The sequence below is a fragment of the Balaenoptera acutorostrata genome, chromosome 3 (genome assembly GCF_949987535.1).
Source record: "Balaenoptera acutorostrata chromosome 3, mBalAcu1.1, whole genome shotgun sequence".
Taxonomy (NCBI): domain Eukaryota; kingdom Metazoa; phylum Chordata; class Mammalia; order Artiodactyla; family Balaenopteridae; genus Balaenoptera; species Balaenoptera acutorostrata.
The window spans coordinates 173757321-173775206 of NC_080066.1; the positions used below are offsets into that span (position 1 = coordinate 173757321).

Genomic DNA, 17886 nt, shown 5'->3' on the forward strand with positions numbered 1-17886 from the left:
CCTTCCTGGAAAGCACCACCGCCTCCCCAACAACTGGCCGGCCCCAGGACCCCATCCCCTCTTCCCCAGCAGCCTAAAAAGGAGGCCAAAATAATGCTCCACCAGCAGGGCCCATGGCCTCTGACGGGTCAGGTACATCAGCAGAGTCAGGAGTGGCTTTGTTGCCCAAGCCCAGCCTCCTGTAGGGTCTCCCCACCAGTGGATGTCTGTACAGTTTAAGTGGGATAAATTAAATTGGGTGGGTGCTCTTGGTGAAAAAAGTCATAAAGAGATGGCAGAGTCTGGAGGTAAGAGGAAGGCCAGTGGAGTTTTGCCTCACAGGTCGGGGAGGTTGAGAAGATGCATGTTGAGAGAGGAGAAGGGGGGAGACAGGAGGGGTGTTGCTTTCAGCCCACCCCCACCCAGCAGTGGTCCCTTGGCCCCTTGAAGGAACCTGGAAGGAGAGAGGAAGGAAAGCCCACAATGGGGGCACAGGCAGTGTGAGAGGTCCAGGCTGGTTTCCCCTCACCCTTCTCTCTCATTTTCTCTCCAAAATGTTGGGTCCCTAATGATTCTACCTCCAAGTGCCACTCCCACTCAGTCCCCAGAGGAGGAAATACTTGGGACAAAGACCTCCCTTGAATGATTCTAGTTTTATTTTAAAAAAGAGAATGGGGACTTCCCTGGTGGCACAGTGGTTAAGAATCTGCCTGCCAATGCAGGGGACACGGGTTCCAGCCCTGGTGCAGAAAATGCCACATGCCGCGGAGCAACTAAGCCCGTGTGCCACAACTACTGAGCCCACACGCCTAGAGCCCGTGCTCCGCAATAAGAGAAGCCACCGCAATGAGAAGCCCGTGCACCACAACAAAGAGTAGCCCCCCTGCTGCAACTAGAGAAAGCCCATGCATAGTAATAAAGATCCAACACAGTCAAAATAAATAAATAAATAAATAAAAATAAAAACAGTGAATGTAGGGAAAAAAAAGGAAAAAGGAGAGAAAACTGAGGTCACAACCCGTTTATGACATAGTGTTGACAGCAGGATTCAGGGTGTTTTATTGTCTTTTTTTTTTGGCACTGGTTTTCCCTTTGTTTTCTGGCAATAATACTGTACATTTTTTATAATGATGAGGAAACAAGTTATATTTTAGGCAGAAGGAGGAAGGGGAAGAAAACAGCAGAAGAAATCATCACAGCAATTATGCAATTATGTAATTATGGGGCCAAAAAATACTTTCCATTAAATAATACATTGTTTTCTCTCAATAGCCCTGCAAGGAAGAAGCATAGACGTTGTTAATTCAATGTTTAAAATGGGGGAAGATGTTTATTCACCATAATTAAGATATGGAATCAACCTAAGTGTGTGTCAATGGATAAAGAAAATGTGGTATGTATATATTAATACAATGGAATATTATTCACCCTTAAAGAAAGGAGATTCTGCCATTTGGGACAGCCTTGATAAGGCTGAAGGACATTATGCTTAGTGAAATAGGACAGACACAGACAAATAGTGCATGATTTCACTTAGAAGTGGAATCTGAAAAAGTCAAACTCATAGAAGCAGAGAGTAGAATGGTGGTTGCCAGGTACTGAGGGTAGGAGGGGAATGGGGAGATGTTAGCCAAAGGGTACAAAGTTTCAGTTATGCAGAATGAATAAGTTCTGGAGATTTAATGTACAGCATAGTGACTATAGTGAATAATACTGTATTGTGCACTGGAAATTTGCTAAGAGAGTAGATCATATATGTTCTCGCCACACCAAAAAAAAAAAAAAGTTAACAATGTGAGGTGATGGCTGTATTAATTCACTTGATTGTGATAATTACTTTACAACATATTTGTATATCAAAATATTACATTGTACACATTAAATATAGTTACAATTTTTATTTGCCGATAAAGCTGGAAAAAATAGGGAAACTGAGGGCTGGGGGCTGTTGACGTTTCCAGGGTCAAAGAGAGAGTCCAAAGCAGAGTCAAGATCTGGCTTGAAGTCTCTCAGCTCTAAATCCAGTACTCCTACCACTGTGTTGGGGGCACTCTCGGTACAAGTGACATCTATGGAATGTCTGTCCATCCAAAACAACCTCCCCTTACCTCCCCAGATCCAGAGGGCGGATGCTCTTGACCATGTAGAATGCAGCATTTCTGTGCCCTGACCATGGATTTTTGGGGAGGAAGGGGGAGCACATCCAACTCATTTAGGGCTGATCAGAGTTCCTTCCCTTAGAATCTGGAGTTGAGTCATAGAGAAATAGAAAGAGTGATGAGAGACAGAGAAAGAAGGAATGAGACCTTGTTCATGTGGCTGGTAATCATGGTTTGCCCTATGACATGGGGAACAGAGAACGTAGGTCTGCAGGCACATAAAAATAAAGCGGAGACACAAAAAGGAATGGAGATGAGCGATGAAGGGAGAATCTGAGTGACCTTCTAAGGCCTTCATCAAGCTTAGCTCTGTGCTCACTTGGGCAGCACATATACTAAAAGCTGAACAATACAGAGAAGATTAGCATGGCCCCTGCGCAAGGATGACATGAAAACTTGTGAAGCATTCCATATTGAAAAAAAAAAAAAAATCTTACCTGTGTTCCTGCCCTACATCCTTATAATAAGTGCCGTTTTTTTTTTTAATTAAGGTAGGTTGAGTTGATATCTGTTTCTTGCAGCCAAAAGATTGCAAACTAACAATTTGTTACTGCATGAATGTACCTTCCTCACACTGACTTTGAAACTTTTTAATTTTCTAGAAGGAGGCCTATCTTCACTTCAAGTATTTACCATTATTTGTCATGGAACAACCAATAGCAAATATAATATTTGTCAGTGGAACCCAGAAGCAATCCCTTTAAAGAAGAAAACAAGGATGCCTGCCACCAACACCATTACATTCACTATTTTCTGGAGGACTTGGTACATGCAATAAGGTAAGGAAAAGAAATAAGAGCAACGAATATAGGAAAAGAACAGGCAAAATTATTATAGTTTCAGATAATATGATTATCCACCTAGTAAATCCACTGAATATCATGCTGAATCAGTAAGAGTTTAATAAAGTGGTTGGATATGATATAAAAAACCAAAAATCAATTATTTCTCCGTATGCCAATAAAAAATGATTGTAATGTGTAATGGAAAAAAGATCTCACTAACACAATGAGAACTGTAAAATACCTAGGAATAAACCTAATGAGCATTGTGCAATTTATATGCAAAACACCATAAAACTTTACTAAAAAACAAAAAAGAAGAACTAGCTAAATACAAGGTATACCCTGAGGTCAACTGCATTACTGGCCCCAATTCTTCATCTCTGTCTGAATCCATTCCTTACCTTCGCCTCCCTGTGGGCAGTGTAGTCCTCCATCCCTTGATTCTAGGCTAAACTATGTGACTTGCTTTGGCCAACAGCATGTAAGCAGAAGTAACAGTGTGTAATTTGGAGCCTAGGTCTTAAGAGACTTCTGCTTGCTTTCCTGCATCTCTTCCATTGCCAAGAAAGAAGCTTATCCCAGACCTGATGCCCAAAAGGAATAAAAAGGGAGCCGACCTAAGCCCCAACTTCAGTGAGGAGCTAAGCCCAACCAGATGTATCTGTAACTTGAAGGGGAGCTATCCAGCCAAGCCCAGCCCAGATCCGCCATGTCCAGCCAACTTACGGACTTGTGACCAATAATAAATAGATGTGTTTTAAGCCCACTGAGTTTCAGGATGCTTTGTTACACAGCAAGAGGTAACTGATACACCCATATTCCTGGATGGTGATACTCAATATTGTAAAGATGCATTCTCTGCAAATTAATCTATAAAGTTCAGTGTGATTCCAATCAAAATACCAACAGATATTTACTTCTCTGGGATTTAAAAATTAAATGGCAAAACAAAATTAGCTGCTAAATTTATGGAGGTAAAAAAACTAACAGAGGAGAACAAGATCTTACCCCATCAGATATTAAGAGGTACCATAAAACTAGGCTAGTTACACAACATGGTAACAGACAAATGAACCAATGGAACACAACCAAGGGGGAGATGATAGATAGATGATAGATAGATAGATAGATAGATAGATAGATAGATAGAGATAGGATGTCACAGAAAAATAGAGATATTGCTATATTACAAATCAGTGGTGGGAGGCAATTGATTATACAGTAAATAGTATTGAAACAACTGACCATCACTTTGAAAAATGTAAAATTAAACTCTTACATTACCCTAAAATAAATTCCAGATGGATTAAAGACCGACATGCAATCAATCAAGCTATAAAAGTACTAGAAAAAAAGTACAGACAACTAGTGTCATAATCTTGGAGTAGAGCAGGCCCTTCTAAGCAAGACAGAATCTGGAAGCCTTTGAGAAATAGATTCACAAATTTTACTCCATAAAGATTAAATGTTCTATACAGCAAAAGACCACAGATAAAGTGGAAATACAAATGACAGCTTGAGAGAAAATATTTGGAACACACATAAAGGCCAGAGGTTGCCCTGACTGGCTTAAAGCTCTGACAGTAAAGGGCCAACTGTCCCATCAAAAAATGGGGAAGGGTACGAACAGGCAATTCACGTAAGAGAGAAGAAATGCCAACAAGCAGTAAAAAACATGCCAACCTCTCTATTAGCGAGAGACAGGCTGTGCCAGGCTGTCGTCACCCCCACCTCTCAGCCTGGCACAGCTAAGACTGACACCTGCAGGGGGGCAGTGTGACTAGCCAGCAACTCCGCCTGTGGGACCCTGTCCCCCAGGGGAAAGGGCAAATAGGAGCCTTGCACAGTGGTCTCTGAGTGTCAGCTGTGATAGTTAAAGGTCAGAGATGGCTTCCTAAGTAGCAATAAGGAGACGGGTCAAGAAATCAGGCACACTGGTTCCCACTGAGAGCAGGAGACTGATGTACATGACACATGGATAAGTTCATGAGTTGTTCACGATGCATTGTTAAATGAAAATACACACACCCGTTCAGAGAGAGAGAGAGAGAGAGATGGCCTGGGACTTCCAAACTTTAAACAGTGGTTCTCCCTCAAGAAAAGCATTAAATGTTCCTTAAAATACTAAAAATAGAACTAGCATATGATACAGCAATCCCACTCCTGGGCATATATCCAGAGAAAACGATAATGCAAAAAGATACACGCACCCCAATGTTCATTGCAGCACTATTTACAATAGCCAAGAAGACATGGAAGCAACCTAAATGTCCACCAACAGAGGAATGGATAAAGAAGATATGGTACATATATAAAATGGAATATTACTCAGCCATAAAAAAGAATGAAATAATGCTATTTGCAGCAACGTGGATGGACCCAGAGATTATCATACTAAGTAAGTCAGACCGAGAAAGACAAATATCATATGATATCACTCATATGTGGAATTTAATTTTTTAAAAAATGATATAAATGAACTTATTTTCAAAACAGAAACAGACTCACAGATTTAAAAAAAAAAACTTACCAGAGGGGAAACATGATGGGGAGGGATAAATTAGGAACTTGGGATTAACATACACACACTACTAGATATAAAATAGATAACAAACAAGGATCCTGCACAGGGAACTCTATATTGTATAATAACCTATATGGGAAAGGAATCTGAAAAAGAATGAATATATGTATATGTATAACTGAATCACTATGCTGTACGCCTGAAACGAACACAGTATTGTAAACCAACTATACTCCAATAAAAATTTTTTTAAAAGAGGAAGGGAAGATTTTCACTCCTTACTTACACCGTCCTGTATAGTTTAAAATTTTACACGGGCATGAATGGTTTATGGAATCCTAAAAAAAGAAAGAAAAAAAATAGAAATGAATGAATACTTGTGTTTTCCTATGGGACAGATTTGGATATAGAGATAGAGATAGGGATACAGGCACACCTGGTTTAACTGCGGCAACCCTGCGTTGAGCAGGTCTACTGGTCCCATTTTTCCAACAGCATTTTCTCACTTCACAGCTCTGTGCCACATTTTGGCACTTCTAGTAGTACTTCAAACATTTTCACTATTATTATATTTGTGATGGTGACTGTGGTCAGTGATCTTTCACGTTACTATTGTAATTGTTTGGGGGCACCAAGAACTGTGCCCACAGAAGACGGTAAACTTGACCAATAAATGATGCATGTATTCTGACTGCTCCACCAACCAGCTATTCCCCCATCTCCCTCCTTCTCCTTGAGTCTCCCTGTTCTCTGAGATACAACAGTCTTGAAATTAGGCCAATTAATAACTGTACAGCGGTTACCCTTTAAGTGTTCAAGTGAAAGAAGAGTCGCATGTTTCTTACTTTAAATCAAAAGCTAGAAATGATTAAGCTTTGTAAGGAAGGCATGTGGAAAGTTGAGACAGACATAATGCTATTGCATGCTTAATAGACTATAGTATAGTGTAAACATAACTTTTATATGCACTGGGAAACCAAAAAATTCACGTGACTCCCTTTACTGTGATATTCAGTCTATTGTGGTGGCCTGGAACGAAACCCAAGATATCTCTCCATAAGCCTGCATAGATAGATATAGATATACAGATAGAGATATGATAGAGAGAGATATGAAATAGATATGGATACAGATTTTAAGTCCCTCACCACTTTCTGATATAAATTCACTGTCTTTAAAACCTAGGAGCCCTTCCCAAGTGACCCACAGAACTGTGTGTGTCCTAAGCCGTGAAGAGAGCCGTCACCAATTTAAGGCACAATCAACCTCATTAGCCTGATCCGGTGACATCTTTGTCTCAGGGAGGACACTGGGAGCGTCATTCCAACGGGAAGAAAAGCTGGGGATCAGCCCCTGTTAATGAGCGCTGTCCCACTAAAGCCCTGCTAATCCGGCCCTGCGGCCCCCATCCCGGGATTCAGCCCCTCTCTTGTGGCCCCCGGGCTCCCTCACCCCAGCCTCTTTAAATTCCACTGGGACATCCTTCGTGTGGTATGTGGTCCCCTTGGTAAAGGCTTCAGGCGTGAGTGTTTAAAACCTTTATTAATCCTGAAGTCTTTCCTGACTCCACCTCTTTCCCTTCCCAGGTAGAATAACAATGATGGGGATGACAGAGCAGCCAGCACGGGCTGGGCATGTGTCCTGCTCAGGTGCTGGGCTAAGGGCTCTATTTATAGGCGGCATCCAATTAGGTCCTGGGCACCCCCTGAAGCAGCTGGTATCAGTAGGCTCAGGGCACAGATACGAAAACCGAGGCAGGGCCAGGGCTCCCAGGGAAGGCTGCATGCCCCCTTGGCTCCCCAGGCTGGGCCCTGCACCAACCGCTCACTCCACATTGGTCACTCTCTCCACAGAATTCATGTTTCAGAGTCTGTCTCCTGCCTTGGCTGGAGCTCTGCCCTGTTCATCTTTGCATCCCCAGCTCCCAGCAAAGGACAAAGGCATTGGAGGAGGGAAGGGCACGAAATGGAGAAGAAGGAACAGAGCATGGGAGAGAAGGGGGAGGAGAGAGATTCAGAAAGGACAAAGAAAGTGAGGGCATGACGTAGGGTCCTGAGAACAAGGCTGAACGGGGGCAGGGGTGGGCAGCCCCTTGGGACGGAACAGCAGCAATGATGGTCAAGACAAGAAGTGGTCACTTTTCATCATGGACCTTCGTCCCAGTGTTGGCTAAAAATAGTGCTGTCCCCATGGGGACTCTGCGTTCACACAGCCCTCAGTGGAGTCTTAAGTGGACCTGGTGCAGGAATGTCAATCCAGGCTTCACCACGTGCTGCCTGAGTGCCTCTCACACCCAGAATCTTCCATCTGGCAGGCCTGTCCCCCGCCCTCATGGCCGGCAGGAGCAGGCTGCTGACCCACACACCCAACTCACAGCACCTTCCTGAACCTCTGGCCCCAGTGCACCCCACACCCAGTTTGCAAAGCTGTTCCCGTTGACTTGGCCCTGGACTGAAGACCCAAGTCTCGATCGTGGCCTCTCCTCCTCTCCTGACCTGAGGCTCAGGATCCCTTCTTGGCCCTGTCTGCTCAGCCCCCTCTCCTGGTGTTCTGGGCACTCCTGGGAGACCCCTGTCCTGTACTCTGAGCTCAGCTGCCCCTGCCTCACAGATGCAGCCAGTTACAGTGAGATCCTGGACCTGCCCCTTCTCCCCAAGCCTCCGTTCCTCATCTGGAACATTCATCGCTCTATCTCATCTGTTATCACCAGCATTAAGTGGGAAAATGCCTCACTCATAATTGCCGAGCAGTCCAGGGTGGATGGGTTTTTTGTTGTTTTTTTTCAAGAAAGACCATGTTCCTATAGCTTGCATTTGACCTCCCAGATGTTCTATCATGGGTCTAGAAACAGAATACTTAGATGCAATATTCCACAGGCAAAAGTATGAACTGTTATCAACATCATATTCTCCCACTTCACTTCCAATTCATTTGAAGAGTCCACTCAGCCCTCCCTCTCGGAGGGAAAAGGGGAAAAAAAGTTGCTTTTGTGCTTCCAGGATTGCTGTCCTTTGCCCTGGAAAGAACAAAGGCACGTGAGTTATTAACTCTGCTTTTATGCCGGAGGCAACCATACCTCTGAGAGGTGAAAACGCTCGCCTGTGTCATCAGCCTCACAGGGCCTGGGAAGCAGAGCCAAGCAGCCTGGCTCTCCATCCCCAGACGAGAGTTATTCCCACCACCTTGTCCTGCTCTGCCTGCTAAAGCACTTTTAGTGCCTCTGTCGGCAGTCACATAATTTGGACCAAATGCAGACCAACCCCTCAGGACGGCAAAGAAAGAGACGGCCTCAACAATTCAACTAAAGGGGATCGCAATGACTGAAAATCGCTCATTTCCAGTGAGGATGCAAAGAAAAACAAAAGCAAACTGAAGCGCATTCTGTCATTCTGGCAACAGATGCTTCTGGGGATAACCGTGTGTGAGAGGCTGCTGCATGCTGGATCTCTTCATCTTTGCTCTGAAAACAAGCCACTCTTCACAAAAGGCGAATGCATCTAGATTTCCAGTGGCAGTGATGAGAATGTCCCACGCACTGGAAAGAGTGAGCATCCTTGAAGTCAACCCCGCTTCGCAGCAAAGAGACACACCCACTCTTCATGGCCAGCTCTTTGGCTGGCTTTTGGTCATCTCCATCCCATGAAGATGCTGGTCAATATCCAAATGACCCCTCTACTTGGAAGCCCTCAGCTCGGCTTGGCCTGGAAACCGTTGCTACGTGTGGGGAAGGTTTTTCCCTCAAGTACTGAACGTAATAGCAGGCAGTGAGAAGGCTGCGTGGGCCAGCGGATGTCCCCGTGGAGTTGGCTTTTGGATTACTGAAGACGGCAATTTATCTGGCCAGGCCTGCAACCTTCCAAAGAGAGATGAAGAAGTTGCTGGTTGGGGGAAAGCAGACCTTTTTTGGAGTAAAAGGAAGGGTAACAGCGCCCGAGTTGGGTGTTCAAGGTTCCTCTCTGAACCAACAGAGGTAAGGAAAGGGGCAGGGGGAGAAACACAGCCCCTGGAGTCAGATAGATGTGGTTTCCTGGTGCCTCTCTGACACTTCCTAGCTGGGAGATCTCCCCTTTCTGAGCCTCAAGCTCCTCATCGATCAAATGGAACAAATAATCATCCCCGCTGATAGGGGGAGGGTGAAGTAAGGCCTGAACATATAGTGTATAAATGCCCAGCATGGTCCCTGCACTGCTTTCAGTGTTCAATGTGTGGGGCTCTTCTAGTAGAATTATTAAGCAGAGACCCATGAAGATCTTAATGAAATGTCTACAGATGGCAGAAGCTCTGATGGGCAGTATTGATTAATAAAACTGGGAAGATGTATGAATATATATAACTAAATCATTTTGCTATACAACTGAAACTAACACAACATTGTAAATTAACGATACTCCAATACTAAAAAAACAAACAAATAAACAAAAACACTGGGAAAAACCATGTATAACCTAAGAAATCCAACATCCTGTAGGCCAGATCAATCTAGATGCTGGTTCCATTGGCGAAGCTAATCAAAGGGGTGGTATGGACTGAATTGTGTCCCCTCAAATTCAGTATTGGAGCCCTAACCCTCAATGTGTGACTATATTTGAAGAAGGGGCCTTTAAGAAGGTAATTAAGGTTAAATGAGGTCATAAGGGTGGGGCCCTGATCTGATAGGATTAGTGTCCTTATAGGCAGAGGAAGAGATACCAGGAGTGCCTGCACACAAAGGCCATGTGAGGACAAAGAGAGGAGGTGACCAGTTGCAAGTCAAGAAACCAACCTTGCTGGCACCTTGATCTTGGACTTTCAACCTCCAGAACTGGAGAAAATAAATTTCTATTCTTTAAGCCACCCAGTCCCTGATATTTTGTTACAGTGACAAAAACACGGGGTCTTGAGCCCCATCTGTCACTTGCTGCCTCCAGGGTTTTCATCTCCCTGGAACTTGCAAGGATAGCACTGAAGCCCCACCCAGAGCATCACAGGTACATGCAGGTCACCTTCTGCATGGCCGGATGGTGAGTGCCAAGGGGAGAGGTCTGCTTTGGACCTTCTTAGAATGATGTGCAAGTAAGAGAAAAGGGTTCACAGCAATTCCTCGCTTTCCTTACCTCCAGGGGTGGGTTCAGTGGTGGCTCCCCAAAGATATGTCCATGTCCTAACTCTGGGAACTTGTAAATGTGACCTTATTTGGGGAAAGGGTCTTGCAGATCTAATCCAGGGTAAGATGAGATCATTCTGGATTTAGGGTGGGCCCTAAAACTAATGACATGTCCTTTATTTTTTTTATTTTTTTTGACATCTTTATTGGAGTATAAATGCTTTACTTTGTTGTGTTAGTTGCTGCTGTATAACAAAGTGAATCAGCTATATGTATACATGTGTCCCCATATCGCCTCCCTCTTGCATCTCCCTCCCACCCTCCCTATCCCACCCCTCTAGGTGGTCACAAAGCACCGAGCTGATCTCCCTGTGCTATGCGGCTGCTTCCCACTAGCTATCTATTTTACATTTGGTAGTGTATATATGTCCATGCCACTCTCTCACTTCGTCCCAGCTTACCCTTCCCCCACCCCGTGTCCTCAAGTCCATTCTCTACATCTGCATCTTTATTCCTGTCCTGCCCCTAGGTTCTTCAGAACCTTTTTTTTTTTTAGATTCCATATATATGCATTTGCATACGATATTTATTTTTCTTTCTGACTTACTTCACTCTGTATGACAGACTCTAGGTCCATCCACCTCACTACAAATAACTCAATTTCAGACAAGTGTCCTTTAACTATGAGAAAAACAGAGAGAGATCTAACACACAGAGAGACACTGGGGAGGTAGCCCTGTGAAAATGGAGACAAGATTGGGGTTAATGCAGCCACAAGCCAAGGACCGCCTGGAGCCGCTGGAAGCTGGGAGAAGCAAGCAACAGAATCTCCCCAAGAGACTTCGGAAGGAGCACGTGCCTGCCAGCACCTTGTCTTCAGATCTGTGGCCTCCAGAACTGTGAGAGAATAAATTTCTGTTGTTTTAAGCCTCCACGTTTACCATAACGTGTTACGATGGCCACAGAAAACTGATATGCCTCCCCATCCCCAACCAGTTCAATCCCTAATCTTAGATTCATGGACAAGTGAAATCAGAAGTAGCAAATAATGTCATAACACAGAGTTCCTAATGACAACAGCTCCTGTTTCTGGAGGATTTGCTCCTTGTAGACCCTGGGGTAAGTGTATTACACCCATTCTCTCCCTCGCGATGAAGAAAATGAAGCTCAGGCGAGGTGACTTGCCCAAGTCACAAAGCTCACACCTGGCAGGGCCAGAATGAGAATGGAATCAGTCCAATGCCAAAGCCAGTGGGATACTGAATCAGATCTGCGGGTAACAGCAACAAAACGCTCTGTGAGCCCCAGACCGTGGCAGGAGGACCACAAACAGAGCTGATGTAACAAACCCCAGCACAGATGAGGAAGCGGTAGTTCTCTGGGGTTTGTAGCAGGAGGATTTTATCTCGATGAACATACAAGGGTCTGTGAAGGATGATCATAATGCCTTTGGGTCCCCTGGTGACCTACAAAGATCCAAACAGCTGGTCGCACTGCATGAGCCCAATCATTCAGCAAAAATCCAAATTCTGTAGCCTCTGTAGCTGCTTCCGTTCTGTCTGCTACCCACTCTGCAGTTGGTGCTGCCTCCAGGGCAGGAAAGTGGAAGGAAAGGCAGACATACACACAGCAGGCTCCACCACACAGCAGGGCCCAGCAAGAAGAACAACCTCAAGCCGGTGGTGAAAGGCATGTACTCATTTATTCACTCACTCACCCACTCTTTCTACAGATGTCTCTACGTCCTAATATTAGGAGTAACAACTATGGAACTAGTTCGTATGCTCTTTAATCTCCAAACACCCTCCCTGATACATAGTAGATGCTTCATAAATACCTGTTGAACTGAACTGAACTTAGAGAAGGGGAAACCGAAGCCCAGAGAGGCGGGAGTCTTACCCAAGCTCACAAAGGGACCAGAATGCCAAGCCTGCATAGAGCCCGGTCACATTCTCTTGCCGCGCCGAGGCTCTGGGTCTGGGGCCAGTGTCTATTTCCCTGCTCACCTGACTGCCTCCTGAGCAGCTGCTGGAAGATGATAGGATTTTCAAGAGGCAGTACCATGGGGAAAAGAGGTATCCTTGGCAGAGGGAGCAGCATGGACGGATGTTCCGAGGCACATGTAGGGGCCAGGCCAGCCCGACTGCCTGGGTACTGGCCTTTCCACTCCCTTCTTTTTAATTAATTAATTTATTTATTTATTTTTGGCTACACTGGGTCTTCGTTGCTGCGCATGGGCTTTCTCTAGTTGTGGCGAGCGGGGGCTACTCTTTGTTGTGGTGCGCAGGCTTCTCAAACTGCAGTGGCTTCTCTTGTTGCGGAGCACGGGCTCTAGGCGCACGGGCTTCAGTAGTTGTGGCACATGGGCTCAGTAGTGGTGGCTCGCGGGCTCTAGAGCGCAGGCTCAGTAGTTGTGGCACATGGGCTTAGTTGCTCCGCGGCATGTGGGATCTTCCCAGACCGGGGCTCGAACCCGTGTCCCCTGCATTGGCAGGCGGATTCTCAACCACTGCACCACCAGGGAAGTCCTCTACTCCCTTCTTGAAGGTCACACGCTCAACCCCCTGGGCTTCAAAGTATTTCCCTCTAAATGTCATCCTGTAATGCTTTCAGAAGAAAGATAATGAAAATGTCCTAACTTCACAAGAGTGCTCACAGTTTTCCTTGCTGCCTTCTCACAGATCCTAAAATTAAATGGAACACTGAAATGCTCCAGCCAGGGGGATGCGAAAGAACAAGGCCCCATCCCCTTATTAAGTATCATTACAAACAACTGTAGAAGGAGTTAGATTTGGGGACATCATTGCAGGGCAAAGCAGGATATTAATGTCCTAGGGTTGCTGCAACAAATGTTTTACTAGATTTTAAATGCTTTAAATTTTTTTTTTGTCCTTTTTGTCTTTTAAATACAAAGTCTTAGCTGTCCCAGTGCCCAAAGTCTTCCCTTCCTCTAAGGTCCAGTAGAGTGTGAATCTTCAATCAGAACCTCTGTGGTAGCACCGAGTATATCCGAGTTCATGACCAGCCCTTCAGTGCTCCCACTGCTGCCACTTCCCACAAAGATCTTCCCATCAGCCATCAGGCTCACCCGTTCCGTCCCACTACAGTATGACTTTGACATCCCTTCAGCTTCTAGCAGGAGGCACTCTCCAGAGGTGGAGTTTCCCAAGGGCTCAGGAAGAAGAGGAAGACCCTGACCATCTGCAGGTTGTGTCAGGGACTCTGGATTAGTGCCCAAGATATCTGTGCTGGTGATGAGGGCGCCTGCTGCAAACTTGGTGGCTTCCAGCAATGGAAGTGTATTATCTTCCAGCTCTAGAGGCCAGAAGTCCAAAGCTGACAGGTTGGCAGGGCCAAGGAACCTCTGAAAGCTCTAGGGGAGGATCCTCCCTGCTTCTTCTCGTTCCCGGGGGCTGCAGGTGTCCATGGCTTGTGGCAGCATCAGCCCAACGTGCCTCCGCTTCACAGAACCTTCCCCCCAGTGTGTCTTCTCCCCTTCCTCAAATCCCCCTTTCCTTTCTCTTATAAGGATGCCCATCATGGGACTTAGGCCCCACCCTAAATCTAGGATGATCTCTTGAGATCCTTAGCTTAATTACATCTACAAAGACCCTTTTTCCAAACAAGGTCACAGTCACAGGTCCCAGGGGTTAGGACTTGGACATATCTTTTGGGGAACACAATGCAACCCACTGCAGGAAAAAAAAAAAAAGGAGGCCAAATGCTTTTAAGGCCCTACACTTTCCGCAGAGGATACAAACTAAATGGCCCACAAAGGCCTTCTAAGGGACGGCCAGTTCTGTGGCCTGCATTGTCCGGGAGCCGCCTAACACATGGCAGGGGCCACATGTCTTGGGCCATAACAGTGACAGGCCGGGTGAAAAACAGATGCTTCCATGAAGCAGCCTGGATGTGGGAGAGGCCAAAAAATAAGAGGTAAAGAATGTCCGAGCTGAGAGGGACACTGCTAGGAATAATCCAAAGTCCTCAAGTGGTCGGGGACATTGATCAACATGGGGTCATAGGACCTGTCACACAGCGTGTTCACATCCGTCAAATCATGTGGGCCCTTCCACAACCCTGGCAGGTGGACAAGACAGGATTAATGACTCTCCCTAACAGATGGGGAAACTGAGGTCCAGAGGTTGAGTGTGGTGGCCAGTGGTCACCAAGCCAGGAGGTGGCAGAGGCCTACCTTCTGAGGCCGATCCAGTTCTCCCCCCATTCCTCCCACCGCCATGCTTAGTCCTAATTCGAAGGCTAACTTGGCAATCATCAGCATTAAAGAGACAAAGAGGGCTGAGCGGGGCTGGTGCTGCCGGGGCCCAGCTCTCAGGAGCGAGCCTCTCTGCCGACACCCTCCTGACCTCCTGACCTCCTGACCTCCTGACCTCCATCGCCCCGTGCCCAGCCCTGTTTCTCAGGCCTGAGAGTTGTCCTTCAACCCCCAGGAAGAGCAAGGGGAAGGTGTTGGGAACTCCTTGCCGTCTGTCCTCTGGCTTTGTGCTCCAGGGGGTCCCACCCTCTCTGCCAGGCCCTGAGCTCAGAGGAGGGTTTGGTTCCCGCCTGTCCCCAGAAGCACTTGCCCTGGGCCTGTCAGTTCCTTCCTCTGTCAAATGGGAAGAACAGCCCCTGCCATGGCCACATCCCCTGGTTGTTGCAGAGACAGGGAGTGAACAGTTCTAGAAGCTGTAAGTTGCCGCACACACGCTTGGGCTAGTGCCCGTGGGTGAGGATTGGTGCCTACGGCCGGCTCAGGACTTGGAGCTGGGGGATAGGGGGAGCCTTGATGTGTCAGCGGCCCAAGAATTATAGCATCTGGAAAAATCACTTTGATGAACTCGACTACCAGCCACAAATCAGTGTATTTTAAAACTCGTTCCAAAAAAAAAAAAAAATCTTCTTTGCAGAAGGCCCTGAGTGAGATGTTTTTCTCTCCTTCTGTGATGGCAGATGGAGAGGACGCTGAGCAGATGCTGGTGAGATATGGCCCCGCAGGCAACTCTGGGCCAGAAAGGCCCGTGGCTGACGGTGGATGTGAATGCTGTCTTAGCATGGCCCTGGTCATCTCCTTGACTATCTCCCGACACCTGGGAGGAGAGAGAAGCCTCTTCCGCAGGTGAGTTTTAAATAGTGAACTGAACACTACACAGTGCCAGACTCTGGATTCCCAGCAAGCTCCTACCTTCCATTCCTTCCATTCTCTGCCCAGCCAAACCCTCTCGCTGGTAGCACCCTGCCTACCCACCTCCAAGCCTTTGATCAAGCTGTTCCCTCTTCCTGAAGGACTCTCTCCCTCTCCCCCTGCCCATCACCAGGTGCCTCAAACCACATAGCTCCAACGATCCACCAGCAAAAGTCTTCTAGGACCCGTCCTCTGCCCAACCACAGGATGTCATGGGGTGCCCAGCATCCTCCGCCTCAGTACTGGTCATCTCGTATCCAATCAGCCTAATTCTCCTGCCTGAGGACGGACGCTGCTCCGTTCCTGTTTGTGACCCAACTCAGCACAGGGCCCGGCACTCAGTAGGACTGGCAAGCGTTGGATGAACGGCTTGCACACAGAAACACTGGAGTGTGACAGCCAGACAGCTTCCTCTCTGGTCTGAGCAGGGTGGCTTCCTTGCTGCCACCGTACCTGCCTGTCTTCATGCCTCTGCTCCGCCTGGCCAAATATTAACTGGTCTGCAACTCCCACTTCCTCCAGGAAGCCTTCCGGGGTTGCAGCCGTCTTTCCTCTTGGTCTCCAAGTCAAAGTCACATAATCGAGCCCTTCCTGACGTCCTGTTTTCTATTGTCCTGAAATTGTTTCTTGCACACACAGACTACAGCCCCAAGAGAGCAGCTCCCAGGCAGCAGGCACCGTACTGTGTTCTTCCATATGCTGCCTTATATCCCGCCCCCTACCCCCATCACAGGGGGCCTACACTGTGCTAAGACCCCAGAGAAAGGAAACAAAGCATTAGGCAAACAGATGTAAACGCTGCCTCCATCCCTTATTGACAACAGACTCCATTTCTGGCTTAAACTCTAAACTTTAGACTGGTGAGGAGCAAACTTTTTCTATGAAAGACCAGACAGTTAATATTTTCCATTTTGTAAGCCCTACTATCTCTACTGCAACTGTTCAACTCTGCCATTGAAGGGGGAAAGCAACTGTAGAAAACTCATAAATGAATGGGCATGGCTGTGCTCCAATAAAACTTTATTGACAAAACAGACAGTGGACCAGATTGGCCCTCTAACTGTAGTTTGTCCACCCCGGCTTTGGAGGATTACTTGAGATGACACTGAAACCCCTCTCCACACAGACAACATCAGACCACACCATAAAATATCCCAAACTCTGCCTCAACCCCTAGCTCCCTCCATCTCCGCAGAAGAGTTGGTTTTCATCTCAGCATTTACCCCTGAAATCTGAAATCACAGCCTGTCTGCTTGGGGACTAAATGTGTCCCCCAACAGAACCAGGAACTCCAGGATACTCCAGTATCCTCAGCACCTAGAACAGTGCCAGGCACAGACAGGGCACCCTTTTAACGTTTGTGAACTGAATGGAGGCCATTATTATTATTATCATTGTTGAAAATCTTCAATGAATAATGTTGTTTATGTGCTTGTATTTTAATGCGTTGATATATTTACCATGACTAATAATCTGTGTTTGCAAAACCCCAGGTGATTTTCATGTGTTGCAGGAAATTATAATCCTCTCACATTGGAAATGAGGGGGCTGAAGCTCACAGGTGACGCCGCCTGCTGGTGACCAGGCAGAGATTGGAGCCCAGACCTCCTGGTGGGTCCTTATTAAGGGAGGTAGCCTGGCAGTGTAGAGAGAGCACTGGACATAGAGTCTCAGATGCGACCTTACTTGAAAGAACAACGTCGTTTCACCTTCTGCCAAATGGCGACAATGATGCCAACTTCACAGGGGCAGGAACGGGATTAAATAAGGTACAGATGATAAGGCACTCAGTGCTGGACACGGCAAAAGCCGCTGAAGTAGCTGTCCTTGTGTAACAAGATGACAGCAAACACTTCCACCCAGCCTCATAAGGCTTAGAAGGGATTAGATAAGGATGTGATTATGAAACTGTTGATCCTCCCAAACATAAGATGCATTTTTTTACCACACCCTCCTGGCACTGCAGAAAATACTTCTCTTCTTAAAAAAAACAAAACAAAACAAAACCAAAAAACTACAATGCAAACCTCTTCCAGAAAGACAGAAATCAACCATAAAGACCTATGATCTTTTCAGAGCTTTAATTGCAGCCAAGAAAAGGGTTAAGTTTCCATCCACTCACATTTGTATCAGAGTCCAGTTACCATACAGGCCGAAACTGAAACAAAACC

General features: G+C 46.4%; 1 non-coding gene across 1 annotated transcript; it reads left to right on the forward strand.

Annotated features, from left to right (window-relative positions):
* Window positions 1–2449: 2449 nt before the first annotated feature.
* On the forward strand, window positions 2450–2556 carry LOC114237272 (U6 spliceosomal RNA). Its single transcript, XR_003622969.1, has one exon. It is a non-coding gene; the product is annotated as a U6 spliceosomal RNA (small nuclear RNA).
* Window positions 2557–17886: the final 15330 nt, after the last annotated feature.